This window comes from Schistocerca nitens, unplaced genomic scaffold (genome assembly GCF_023898315.1).
Source record: "Schistocerca nitens isolate TAMUIC-IGC-003100 unplaced genomic scaffold, iqSchNite1.1 HiC_scaffold_376, whole genome shotgun sequence".
Classification (NCBI taxonomy): domain Eukaryota; kingdom Metazoa; phylum Arthropoda; class Insecta; order Orthoptera; family Acrididae; genus Schistocerca; species Schistocerca nitens.
This window is the reverse complement of record NW_026045910.1, coordinates 5,170,237-5,182,879: the sequence shown is the minus strand read 5'-3', so window position 1 is coordinate 5,182,879 and position 12,643 is coordinate 5,170,237. Positions and strand designations below refer to the sequence as shown.

At 44.0% G+C, this 12,643-nt stretch overlaps 1 protein-coding gene and 1 pseudogene across 1 annotated transcript in view; both read left to right on the top strand.

Annotated features, from left to right (window-relative positions):
- The window catches only part of LOC126229635 (sodium/hydrogen exchanger 3-like), a 702,719-nt gene that overhangs the window by 287,339 nt on the left and 402,737 nt on the right, over nt 1–12,643 (top strand). The gene's annotated exons all lie outside the window — the stretch shown is intronic.
- Nucleotides 8,189–8,309, top strand: LOC126229643 (5S ribosomal RNA; annotated as a pseudogene).

Below are 12,643 nucleotides of genomic sequence, written 5' to 3'. Positions count from 1 at the left end.
TACACTATGTATATTGTGCACGTAGTATTGGAATGCATTCCAGGAGTTATATGCGCGGATAGGTATGGCTGAGCAGAAGAAGGGTAAAAATGAACTGGGCAGTTAGAGTGGAGGAAGGTGAGGTGGGCAGAGAAAAGGGGAGCGAGGACGAGATGGACAGATAGAGAGGGGGGGAAGAAGTAGACAGAGAAGGGAGAGGAAGAGATAGACAGAGAGGAGGTAGGAAGAGATGGACAGTGAGTGAGAGGAGAAGGGAGAGGTGTAAGAGGCGGGTGGAAGATGAAGATGTATAGTGGGCAGGTAGAAAAGGAGGAGGGGGGTAGGAGTAGATGGACAGAAAGAGGAGGAGGATATGGAAAGAGAAAAAGAAGGAGAATGTAGGCAGAGAGACGGGGGAGGAGAGGTGGTAAGAGAGAGGGGGAGGAGGAGATGAACAGAGAGAGAGGTTGGAGCAGAACTGAGAGAGAGAGAGAGAGAGTAGAAGAGACTGACAGAGGAAAGGGAAGGAGGACATGGACAGAGAGAGAGGAAAGAAGGGGAAAGGTGAGCAATGTATGTGCTGATGCTTACACAAGCGAGGCTATGGGGAAAAGTAGGTGTTAACAGTCTATGTGCTGTACACGAATGCAAGCGAAACCGCGGGGATAAGGCAGTATTGGTCAAAACTAGAAGAGTTGTGTTTATAATAATATATCCACAAACCAATACCTATTGAAAGACGGGCCATTTGAGAACCACAGCCTGCATTAACGTACTTACAGACGAGACAGGATTCACGAGAGACGGCATAGTAATTTATCGTAATACCACATATGCGGGCAGATTCAAATCATCGAACGATCATGGTGTTAGCGCATCAGTACCGCTTCATCAGTACCGCTTCACTATCAAGCTTTGGCAGGATTTGTAGGTTATAGACTCACAGGGTCATACACTGTACTAAACAGATTAGCAGGTGTTTTATATCGTCTAATTCTGCTCGATGAGCTACCAGCGCTATTGAGGATCGTTACATTTGGAGAAAGACAACGACTGTGGTTTATGCACGATGAGGCGCTAACTCTTTTTCTACAGATCGTCCGACAATACTCCGCCGCAACGTTTAATGCTCTAGCAATCCAATGCGTATCGAACGTGTGTGACTAACAATTCTACCCAAGTTCAAAATCAATAATATCTGACTAGAGTACCGAAAATAAAAAGTCATTCGCATAAAAGGAGAATCAGTCGAAGGAAAATAAAAGTCGGAACAGATATGGCAAGAAGGAAATCTCGTAAAAAAAGAGAAAAAGACAGAGAAAATTGTAATGGATAAAAAGCATGAAGATCAATAACCACGTTTTCTATTTCGTTCATTTTTTTCCTGCTCAGTACATTTCTTTTCGACACCTTCCACGTATCTGCAAACTGCTTCCCATTCTAGCTCAGTAAGAGAGGCAAATTTTTCCTCAACTAACTTCCAGACATTCTGGAGCTTAAGAGTAACGTTTTTTGATAGACACCCGATATTTTTTGCTTGTACCCATATCATATCGTTTCTACTGCCTCTGGGTAATATGTGGCAACCAGGGAACAGAATGTCCACAACGTGCCAGAACTTAATCGACAGTAAACTCATTTTCAGGCTCGTTGCTTTTTATTAAGGCTTATACCTCAACTTTCGTGCTTCCTTGGTCAAACTGAATATTACGAGAATGTAACCAGGTTGCCATATCAGCTTTCTCGCTGTTCATTGGTGATGGTTTTCCTTCTAGCACGTTGTGATAACTCGCATTGTCAAGCACAATAACGGAGTTGCTCGGCTAGTTGGGTATTTTTGTTGTTGTTGTTGTTGTTGTTGCCACATGGTACAAAAAAAAAAAAAACAGTAATTCACTCGATCTGCAATACTGCTTTAGGCAGGTATTTGAAATGAATGATAAATGTCTCAAATAATCACGTTGAAAAATATACAGTATTCATTTCTTCATGGTAACCTGCGGTTTTACTCTCTGACTTGAATATTAAATGCGTATTTGGAACAAAACAAGAGTTTTCTCTTGTAGTGGGGACCATTCACTTATTTCCAAGAGACGAATAAATTCTGCGCAGCTATACGTCCATATGATATATATTTGTTGCATGCGTGTACTAAAATAACACGTTGCCCTTCTGATTTGGCCGGCCGGGGTGGCCGAGCGGTTCTAGGCGCTACAGTCTGCAACCGCGCGATCGCTACGGTCGCAGGTTCGAATCCTGCCTCGGGCATGGATGTGTGTGATGTCCTTAGGTTAGTTAGGTTTAAGTAGTTCTAAGTTCTAGGGGACTGATGACCTTAGAAGTCAAGTCCCATAGTGCTCAGATCCATTTTAACCTTCTGATTTGACCACTCATTGGGCCTAGTGTAAGAACTATGGTTGGTTTGGTTTGTTTGGGGAAGGAGACCAGACAACGAGGTCATGGGTCTCGTTGGATTAGGGGAGGACGGGGAAGGAAGTCGGCCGTGCCCTTTCAAAGGAATCATCCCAGCAATTGCCTGGAGCGATTTAGGGAAATCACGGAAAACCGAAATCAGTATGGCCGGACGCGGTATTGAACCTTCGTCCTCCCGAATGCGAGTCCAGTGTGCTAGCCACTGCGCCACCTCGCTCGGTAAAGAACTATGAATATATGTTTCATCGATATATATATATATATATAATATATCTGCCCTGTTTGCGATAATTTCTCAAAAAAAAGTGTCAGCACATTTGCTTTGTATACCTAAAGTTTAACTAGCAGCTTCCTGTTGCCTGAAGACCTCCTCCATCTGGTTAGACAATGGGAAGTATAAGAACATTTTAATATAGAATATATTTCTTTATTTCCGTCTATGAATGCAAAATATTAGTTCTTGAGACTACCGGTTTGGTTGGCAATGACCATCTTCAGATCTGTTTTATAACAAGTCCTAATATAATGGGGCCATAGTGGTATCGTAAGTAGATAAACACAAAATCTGCTCAGCATCATCACACATAAATAGGATCAGTCCCCTGATAACCGGTTCATCAGAAATATATAATCGTAAAGTTTTTCGCCGTCCCTCATAATAACGCAGAATAGGTGGCCTTTTTGTTTAAGATTACGCAAAGACTATTAGATTGCAAGACAGACCCGGATGACAACCGCACCCCAAACTGACGATCGTTGGTGAGGAATACTGGCCAGTCTTCATGAGGTTTCCCATCATCTTCTTTCTCTGTATCATAGCCCAAAACAAAAGTTTACACTACTCACAGATTGATACTGCACATGTTACGCCTTATCAGCAACTGAATTCGGCTACAGAAGCAGGCACCAAAATCATTGTGAGCTCAGTCTGATAAGCCTGAATTGATAGAGAAGACGTCAACGGCAAGTAGAAATAAGAGGGAATATACATTATTAAAACTCGATGTGTGTGTATGTGTAAATTTATATGCGAGCATAATACATTCTTGTTTAATCATTTAGATTGTAGATTATGTCTGATCGTTTGCTTGTTGTATTACATTCCGGAAAGAAACTCAGTGGAAATGTCACCTAACTAAACTCGTTTCATAATAATGTAGACGGAACATATAGATGTTGAAGAAACTTTCAAAAAAACAAGTAACATTAATTACCACCTAAAAACCTTTCTTTAGCAATTACTAATAAGATAAAAAAGTAAGTTTTGTTCAGGAACCTTTTTGAGATATTTGTATACCCTTTCCGTAGCCTGGCTTCAACTAAACTTCGGTTCTTTGAAGCAGAATTTAAATTATCCTGTAAATACACTCCTGGAAATGGAAAAAAGAACACATTGACACCGGTGTGTCAGACCCACCATACTTGCTCCGGACACTGCGAGAGGGCTCTACAAGCAATGATCACACGCACGGCACAGCGGACACACCAGGAACCGCGGTGTTGGCCGTCGAATGGCGCTAGCTGCGCAGCATTTGTGCACCGCAGCCGTCAGTGTCAGCCAGTTTGCCGTGGCATACGGAGCTCCATCGCAGTCTTTAACACTGGTAGCATGCCGCGACAGCGTGGACGTGAACCGTATGTGCAGTTGACGGACTTTGAGCGAGGGCGTATAGTGGGCATGCGGGAGGCCGGGTGGACGTACCGCCGAATTGCTCAACACGTGGGGCGTGAGGTCTCCACAGTACATCGATGTTGTCGCCAGTGGTCGGCGGAAGGTGCACGCGCCCGTCGACCTGGGACCGGACCGCAGCGACGCACGGATGCACGCCAAGACCGTAGGATCCTACGCAGTGCCGTAGGGGACCGCACCGCCACTTCCCAGCAAATTAGGGACACTGTTGCTCCTGGGGTATCGGCGAGGACCATTCGCAACCGTCTCCATGAAGCTGGGCTACGGTCCCGCACACCGTTAGGCCGTCTTCCGCTCACGCCCCAACATCGTGCAGCCCGCCTCCAGTGGTGTCGCGACAAGCGTGAATGGAGGGACGAATGGAGACGTGTCGTCTTCAGCGATGAGAGTCGCTTCTGCCTTGGTGCCAATGATGGCCGTATGCGTGTTTGGCGCCGTGCAGGTGAGCGCCACAATCAGGACTGCATACGACCGAGGCACACAGGGCCAACACCCGGCATCATGGTGTGGGGAGCGATCTCCTACACTGGCCGTACACCACTGGTGATCGTCGAGGGGACACTGAATAGTGCACGGTACATCCAAACCGTCATCGAACCCATCGTTCTACCATTCCTAGACCGGCAAGGGAACTTGCTGTTCCAACAGGACAATGCACGTCCGCATGTATCCCGTGCCACCCAACGTGCTCTAGAAGGTGTAAGTCAACTACCCTGGCCAGCAAGATCTCCGGATCTGTCCCCCATTGAGCATGTTTGGGACTGGATGAAGCGTCGTCTCACGCGGTCTGCACGTCCAGCACGAACGCTGGTCCAACTGAGGCGCCAGGTGGAAATGGCATGGCAAGCCGTTCCACAGGACTACATCCAGCATCTCTACGATCGTCTCCATGGGAGAATAGCAGCCTGCATTGCTGCGAAAGGTGGATATACACTGTACTAGTGCCGACATTGTGCATGCTCTGTTGCCTGTGTCTATGTGCCTGTGGTTCTGTCAGTGTGATCATGTGATGTATCTGACCCCAGGAATGTGTCAATAAAGTTTCCCCTTCGTGGGACAATGAATTCACGGTGTTCTTATTTCAATTTCCAGGAGTGTAGTTAACGGCTTCAAAACTTATTAATATTTAATTATACATTCTAAGCAGTGGAGATTGCTGTGTCTACAATATATACAACTATCATATACGTAAATTATTTGTGCTATCAGTTATTTACTACGATTTCTGAACAGGCGCGAATAAGAAATGGAGTTTTTTGGGTATACGCTGAACCGCTCAGCGTTGTGCTTTTGTTATAAACCACTGTCCTTTCATTAGTGTCTGTATCTTAATATCATAAGCACATTGTTAGGCGTCAATGGGGCTCCACGCACCATTAAAGCATAAAAGTAGTGAAAGATTGTTAACATTTATTTAGAAAAATAATTTTAGGTTGTTTCACAAAAATAACATTTAAGAAAAAGTCGCCCGTATGATTTGAAAACAGGTTTATACTGAATTGATTATCTTTCTAACAGTTTGTAGTTGTCGCATAGGCGGTGAATCTCGAGCTTTTTCCCTTTGTAGTAGGTCAGCGTTCTTGGCCCTCCCGTCAAAATACCTTAGTGGAAAAATGCTTTGTCGCTAGATTCTTTGAGTACGCTAACAGGGAGATGCTTGACCATTTGCTAATTATGCAGCTAATTCTGCCAGTAAATCTGGATAACGTGCCAGGTATCAAGGCTGTAAATACACTAAATACACTGACACACCGCTACCATTTGTTTGGGACTTAGTTGCTCTTGGACGTCTACCAAGATACCAAGACAAGAAATAACATAGATCTTAAAAGAAGCACAACTCATTTCACGACAGTAACAAAGCTACCTCATGCCCAAACAGCTGTAGATAAAAAGATGAATATTTGCGAAACTGAAATCATAAACCTAAAAATATCAATGATTTTCAAGCTGAGAGTTGTGTTTTTAGAACTTCGATACCGAACTGCCAAGCCAAGCGAAATTTGTTTTATTTTATTTTATAGATGCATCGATATTTAGTGCACCCTCCAGAATGATAGTTGTGGATCTTGTATTAACTTGCGAATAAGAATTAGCTAGCCCCTGGTGCAACACTGTTGCTTCGCAAAGCAGCCCCTTCCACTGTGACTTCGAGTTTTAATTTGCCGTTACTGCGTATGCGTGCTTATGTGTGTGTGTTTGTGTTTGTGTGTGTGTGTGTGTGTGCGCGCGCGCGCGCGCGCGCGCTATACAGCTGATGTACTGACGAGCCTAAACATTGTGACAAGCGCCCATTGCGAGATTTAATGCTGTCTTGTGACGTGGTTGGGGGGGGGGGGGGGGCGGACGTGGTGCCGTAGGCAAACTATGCAATCGGAGCACTGATGAATGCGGAATCTTTCTAGTCAGGATACGGGGCGCAAATGGGGAAGTCCATGACATGAGCGACTTTGAGAAAACTGAGACTGTTAAGACCCTAAGCCCGGGAATGTGCATCTCAGAAAGGGTGAAGCTGATACACTGTTTCTCGTACTAATGTCGTGCACGTTCGTGCAGAGTGTTGAAGGACGGTGAAAGCAGAAGTAGGCGACATGGTGATGTACAACCTCATCACAGAACGAGGAGATTGGAAGCTTGCCCGCTCTCTAAAGCAGGATAGGGGGTGATCTTTGGCAGATCTGGCGACGGAGAACAATGTTGTCCAGGCACAAGTGTTTCGAAGCACACCGTTCATCGCGCCGGCACGGTAGCTCAGCGTGTTCGGTCAGAGGGCTGCATGCTCTCTGTAATAAAAAAACTGAGTCAAAGAATCAACGATCCACTTGAACGGATGTCTTGTGACGTCCGCCCAGACCAAACGCTACGGGCAATATCGAACAAAATGAATAAAAAAAAAGCGCGGTGTTACGTTTCCACAGCTATATTAACAACAGTGGTGCATTACTCGTCTCCACTTCCAACTATTTGACTGTGCGTATTCCTTTGCTTGCATTTTAGGAAGCGGGCTATGAATAGCTCAGTTAATTGCGTTTAATAATGAATCACAGGTTCTATGATTTATAATTGGTATTATTACTCCTTCTTAACTAGTTCAAACTCCACTTACGTTCAGTAACATCCCGTATGCTACAATGCGAAATTAATACCTTCAGACTGAAATTATTGATACAGCGAAAACGCGGCGCGAATAGTTAGAGCGCACGTATTGTCTATTACATCCAAACACACATAATTAAACGCGTCTGCTTCTGGAGCGCGCTCTACCAACTCCAACCAACGCACTGCTGCGAGGCACAAATAAGTTATTTCCGCTACGAGCATATTAAAATTCCGCTACATTCGCTACAGTATGAAATAAAATTTCTTATATAACTTACACAAATTACCGACGACATATAGCCTAAAAATTACCTAAACCATAAACAAGTATATTCTATACATCTCCAGGTAACCACTTGATGATCAGCATACTAGGGATGCCTGTGATGAACTTGAAAATCATGGATCATTCAGAAGGGCGCTGTTAGCATAATAATTGTAGCTTGATGCAACAGATACTTTCTTGTTTATGTGCAGTTTAAACTTGCTGAGGTCTAAGATAGTCATTCGCAAGGGAGTTTTGTTAGCTTTTGTTCTTAAACTGGCAGCGAAACACACGAGCCTGTAAATATAGCAATACTTTCCTCGCCTTCTGGAAGCTATTGGTCTTTGTTAGAGAGCTGATACACACATTTTCCAAATTAAGGATATATTTCTCCGTAATTGGGTACGAAATGCAACAATTGTGCTTGTTTTGCGTGTCACGTCGTACTCTTAAGAAGTCACTTAGTGTTTCAGGGTTTAGCCTATTAAGTTTCTTTAGTTATAATGTCTGTCATCATGGAGAAGGACCGTTCAGAATCTGGATTCCCATGCGGAAGACTAGTATTATTTTTGCTGGTTTTGCAATCCTTGAGAACACATAGTGTTATCAAAATGAATATGAAAGCGTGCAGATGAAACTGTGCGCAACATGCGCAGTGTATCATAAATCTGTATTATTCTGTAACCTACCAACGTTTTAAAATTAACGTAATATTGAATTGAGGCAACGGCCCTGCCGCAGTGGATACACCGGTTCCCATCAGATCACCGAAGTTAAGCGCTGTCGGGTGTGGCCAGCAGTTTTTGGATGGGTGACCATCTGGGCCGCCACGCACTGTTGCCATTTTTTGGGGTGCACTCAGCCTCGTGACGCCAATTGAGGAGCTACTCGACCGCATAGTATCGGCTCCGGTCACAGAAAACCATCGTCACGACCGGGAGACCGGAGTGCTGACCACATGCCAGTTCGAATCTTCAGCTGAGGATGACCTGGCGGTCGGATGGTCCCAATGGGCCACTTGTGGGGTTAGATTAGGTTAGGTTAGGTAAGACATAGAGTGCTTAATACTGAATTAAATGTTTTTCGTACTTTGGAATGGAGAATTACGGGTGTTTCACTTTCAGGCAAAGAAGTTAAATTACGCTGTATTTTTAACAATTTTGGAATTCCGCCACCACATCGCGAATATAAAAAATCTCGGCTAGGCGTAGCGGAATTTCGCTACTGTTGGCGATAGTGGACCGCCGTTGTACGCAAAGGTGCGCAAGACACGACAACAATAATTTATTGAATGTGCAATAACGGTAAACAGTAATCTTACAAAAAAAAATTGCGAGAGAATACAGGATCCTCACAACAGTACTGAAAAACAGTTCCGCAGCAGACGACTCCTACGTGTCCCCATGTTGCCCCAACGAAATGGTATGTTACAGTTGGAGTGAGCACGGGATCATTTAGATTGGACCCTTGATCAGCGGAAATATGTCGCCTGGTCTGATTAATCACTTTCCTTGCTACACCAGGTCATGCAGTACGCAGCCATCCAGGCGAACGATTGCTCGAAACATGACGGCGGTACGGGCACAGGTCGATGGAGGCAGTATTATGCTATGGGGCACATCCATCTGGAGTTCTAAGGGAAGTGTGGTAGTAGTCGAAGGCACCACGACAGTTGTGGAATACGTGGACTTCATTACAGTCCATCTGCTTTCCATCACGCTTGATTTCTTCGCCAACGACGATGGTATCTTCCAACAGGATAACTCTCCATGTCACAGGGCCAGAACCGTGCAACGGCGCTGTGCGGCGCATCATAGTGAACTCACGTTGACATATTGGCCACCAAATTAGTTTGATGCGAACCCTTTGGATTTCTTCTGGGACGCTAACGGGCGGCAGCTCAGAGCCCACAAATCATCGCCCCGTAATTTATGGGAATTGCACATGCACTGTGCGTACGAATCTGATACCAAATACCTCCGAAAATCTACCAAGGACTTGTCGAATTCATGCCACACAGAACTGCTGCTGCATTGCCTTCGAATGGTGGACCAACACTCTATTAATCTGGCGGATAGCACATTTCGCCTCATTAGTGCACATTGCAATTGACATGGAAATGAACCACAGAAAATAAAAGTATGTGACAGGTGACACTTTTACAATACCATACACTACCGTTACAGCTTTGAAAAAGCTTTGTATTGTATCTTTATAGTGCATGCAGGAGCAGTGTATTGGAGGCGAAAGAGTATTGGTGGCTCCCAGGCTGGAAATGTTCCCTGGATTTTCTGAGTAGCTTGTCACCAGTCGTTAGGCACATTTTTTGTTTTTCAGTGTCTTGTAGATCAGATTTTTCACTCCCCGTGATTCAGGCAAACGTCATGCTACTCTATCCTGTGCAAGCTTCTTTATCTCCCAGTACCTACTGCAACCTACATCCTTCTTAATCTGCTTAGTGTATTCATCTCTTGGTCTCCCTCTACGATTTTTACCCTCCACGCTGCCCTCCAGTGCTAAATTTGTGATCACCTGATGCCTCAGAACATGTCCTGCCAACGGGTCCCTTCTTCTTGTCAAGTTGTGCCACAAACCCCTCTTCTCCCCAATTCTGTTTAATACCTCCTCATTAGTGATATGATCAACCCATCTAATCTTCATCATTCTTCTGTAGCACCACATTTCGAAAGCTTCTATTCTCTTCTTGTCCAAACTGGTTATCGTCCATGTTTCACTTCCATACATGACTACACTCCATACAAATATTTTCAGAAACGATTCCTGACACTTAAATCTATACTCGATGTTAACAAATTTCTCTTCTTCAGAAAAGCTTTCCTTGCCATTGCCAGTCTACATTTTATATCCTCTCTACTTCGACCATCACCAGTTATTTTGCTCCCCAAATAGCAAAATTCCTTTACTACTTTAAGTGTCTCATTTCCTAATCTAATTCCCTCAGCATCACCCGATTTAATTCGACTACATTCCATTATCCTCGTTTTGCTTTTGTTGATGTTCATCTTATATCCTCCTTTCAAGACACACAATGAAGGTATTCCTTAAATAATTCTGCATATTACTAGCAACATATGGTTCATGTCAGTCTCATAACACCTTAAGTATACCTATTTTAAGTGGCTACTCAGTACAGATTACTGCTAAGTATAACAGTAGCCAAGGCAATCAGATAGGACTGCTACTATCCACGATATATGTGCATGACTGGGCGGGCAACGTTTTTGGCTCCCCGAGCCTGTTCGCAAAACGATTTTGTTAGACATAGAGAGGTCAGCACTTTACAAAATTTCTATGAATATATGAAGACTTAAAGGATATAAGCGTTTGGTGAAAGGACGCATCGCCAACGTAAATAAATTTGCAGTAATGCGCAGTCATATGATACTAGCCATCATTTTTGAACAACCACATGTTCGCCACTTGCACTATATATTATAATTTCCAAGAAATATCAAAATGTAAATTTTTTTTCAAGTGGCTGAGGTGCTGAAAACACAGCACACAAAATAAGCAAAACGGTATGAGCTTATATTACGCTACTTAACATCGCATAAAATATCTATACTCTGTGAGTGAACCTATTCTCAACCGGTGAACTTGCGTAATACGTAAAATATTGTATATTTGTCTTGCAGTACGGAGCAGCAGTTGTTAGTGCCACTCACTCCGTCTAGCACACTCTGGAGAGAACTTCCCTGGAGACAGCAGATGTGTTCGCTGTTGCATTAAGAATACGAGCCGCGGGGCGTAGACGATATTCTCCAGCTGGGTAACACTAAATCTGCATCCACTTACAATTCTAGTGTACATAAGGCGACGAAGAACACTATATTAATGCAAGTAAGACTTACAAAATATTGTTTCAGGAGTGTAAAACAAGTACTTCAAATAATAGTGTTGAGTACATGATATTATGGAGGCAATAGTTCACATTAGTGTCATGGTTTGACTGCTAACATGTTTCGAAACTTGAGAGAGATCTGCAAAGAGAAAAATATTCAGTGTAATTATTGCTGTGCAAATACTTTGCATTATTTGTAATTAATTGGAGTCATTATAATCCTTCCATCAACGCAGGTAGTTGGAAATTATATTAGAGTTTTTGCTTTTACAAACAAATTTGCTTCTAACACATCATTTGTGTATACTCTTTCTTCGTAAGTTTTGCCTTTCATCCATTCGATAAGAAAAACTTTAACATCTGGAAAGGTTCATGGATGGTAAAGATGGATATTACTATCAGCTTATTCTTCGACAAAGTACAGAGCCTTATAACGAATCGGTTTCGATTGTAATGCACTTGTGCTCTTTTCTATTATACTCTTCGTAGGCAGCACACAGTTAATGACCACTCGCACTGTCAGTGACACAGGAGATCGAGGGAACGGTTCCTGCGGTTGATGACGGCAGAGTTCACAAAGTGAGCGACTAGCCAGAGGCAGCATACAGAGAATAGCGTTGGTCGTCATAAGCGTGCGCAAAGCAGTACGATTCGAAAAATATAAACGCAGGCACTAGCGCGAACCGAAGGCCTCAGAGAATGGCGAAGAACTGAGGGACAAGTGCGGGCCGCGGCATTTACTGGCGCTCACACGTCAGTGGGCGGGCCCACGGGGCACACCCATAGCAGCGGCGCCTACCGTGGCAGACACCTGCAACCGTGCTACGAAGCCTGAGTATCTCTGAATTTTCCTCCAAATCATTACTCAGGCGGGGCGGGGAAACCGAATCGCTGTCGGATACTAAATGCTCCAGCCTGTGACAACATCATGCACATTCAGAACCCTAAGGGCGTCTGTTTCACACAGGTATAAGATTTGTACATACCACTTTCTAGCTCATGTATAAGGAGCAGTCAAATGAAAACGAGACAGAAGGAAAAAAAAGTAAGTAAACTGTTTATTATTTCGAAAGTAATAGCCATAATTATTAATGCATTTACCCCACTGTGAGACAATACGTTCGACGCCTTCACGACGGCCTCGGTGGTCTAGCGGTTCTAGGCGCTCAGTCCGGAACCGCGCGACTGCTACGGTCGCAGGTTCGAATCCTGCCTCGGGCATGGATGTGTGTGATGTCCTTAGGTTAGTTAGGTTTAAGTAGTTCTAAGTTCTAGGGGACTGATGACCACAGATGTTAAGTCCCATAGTGCTCAG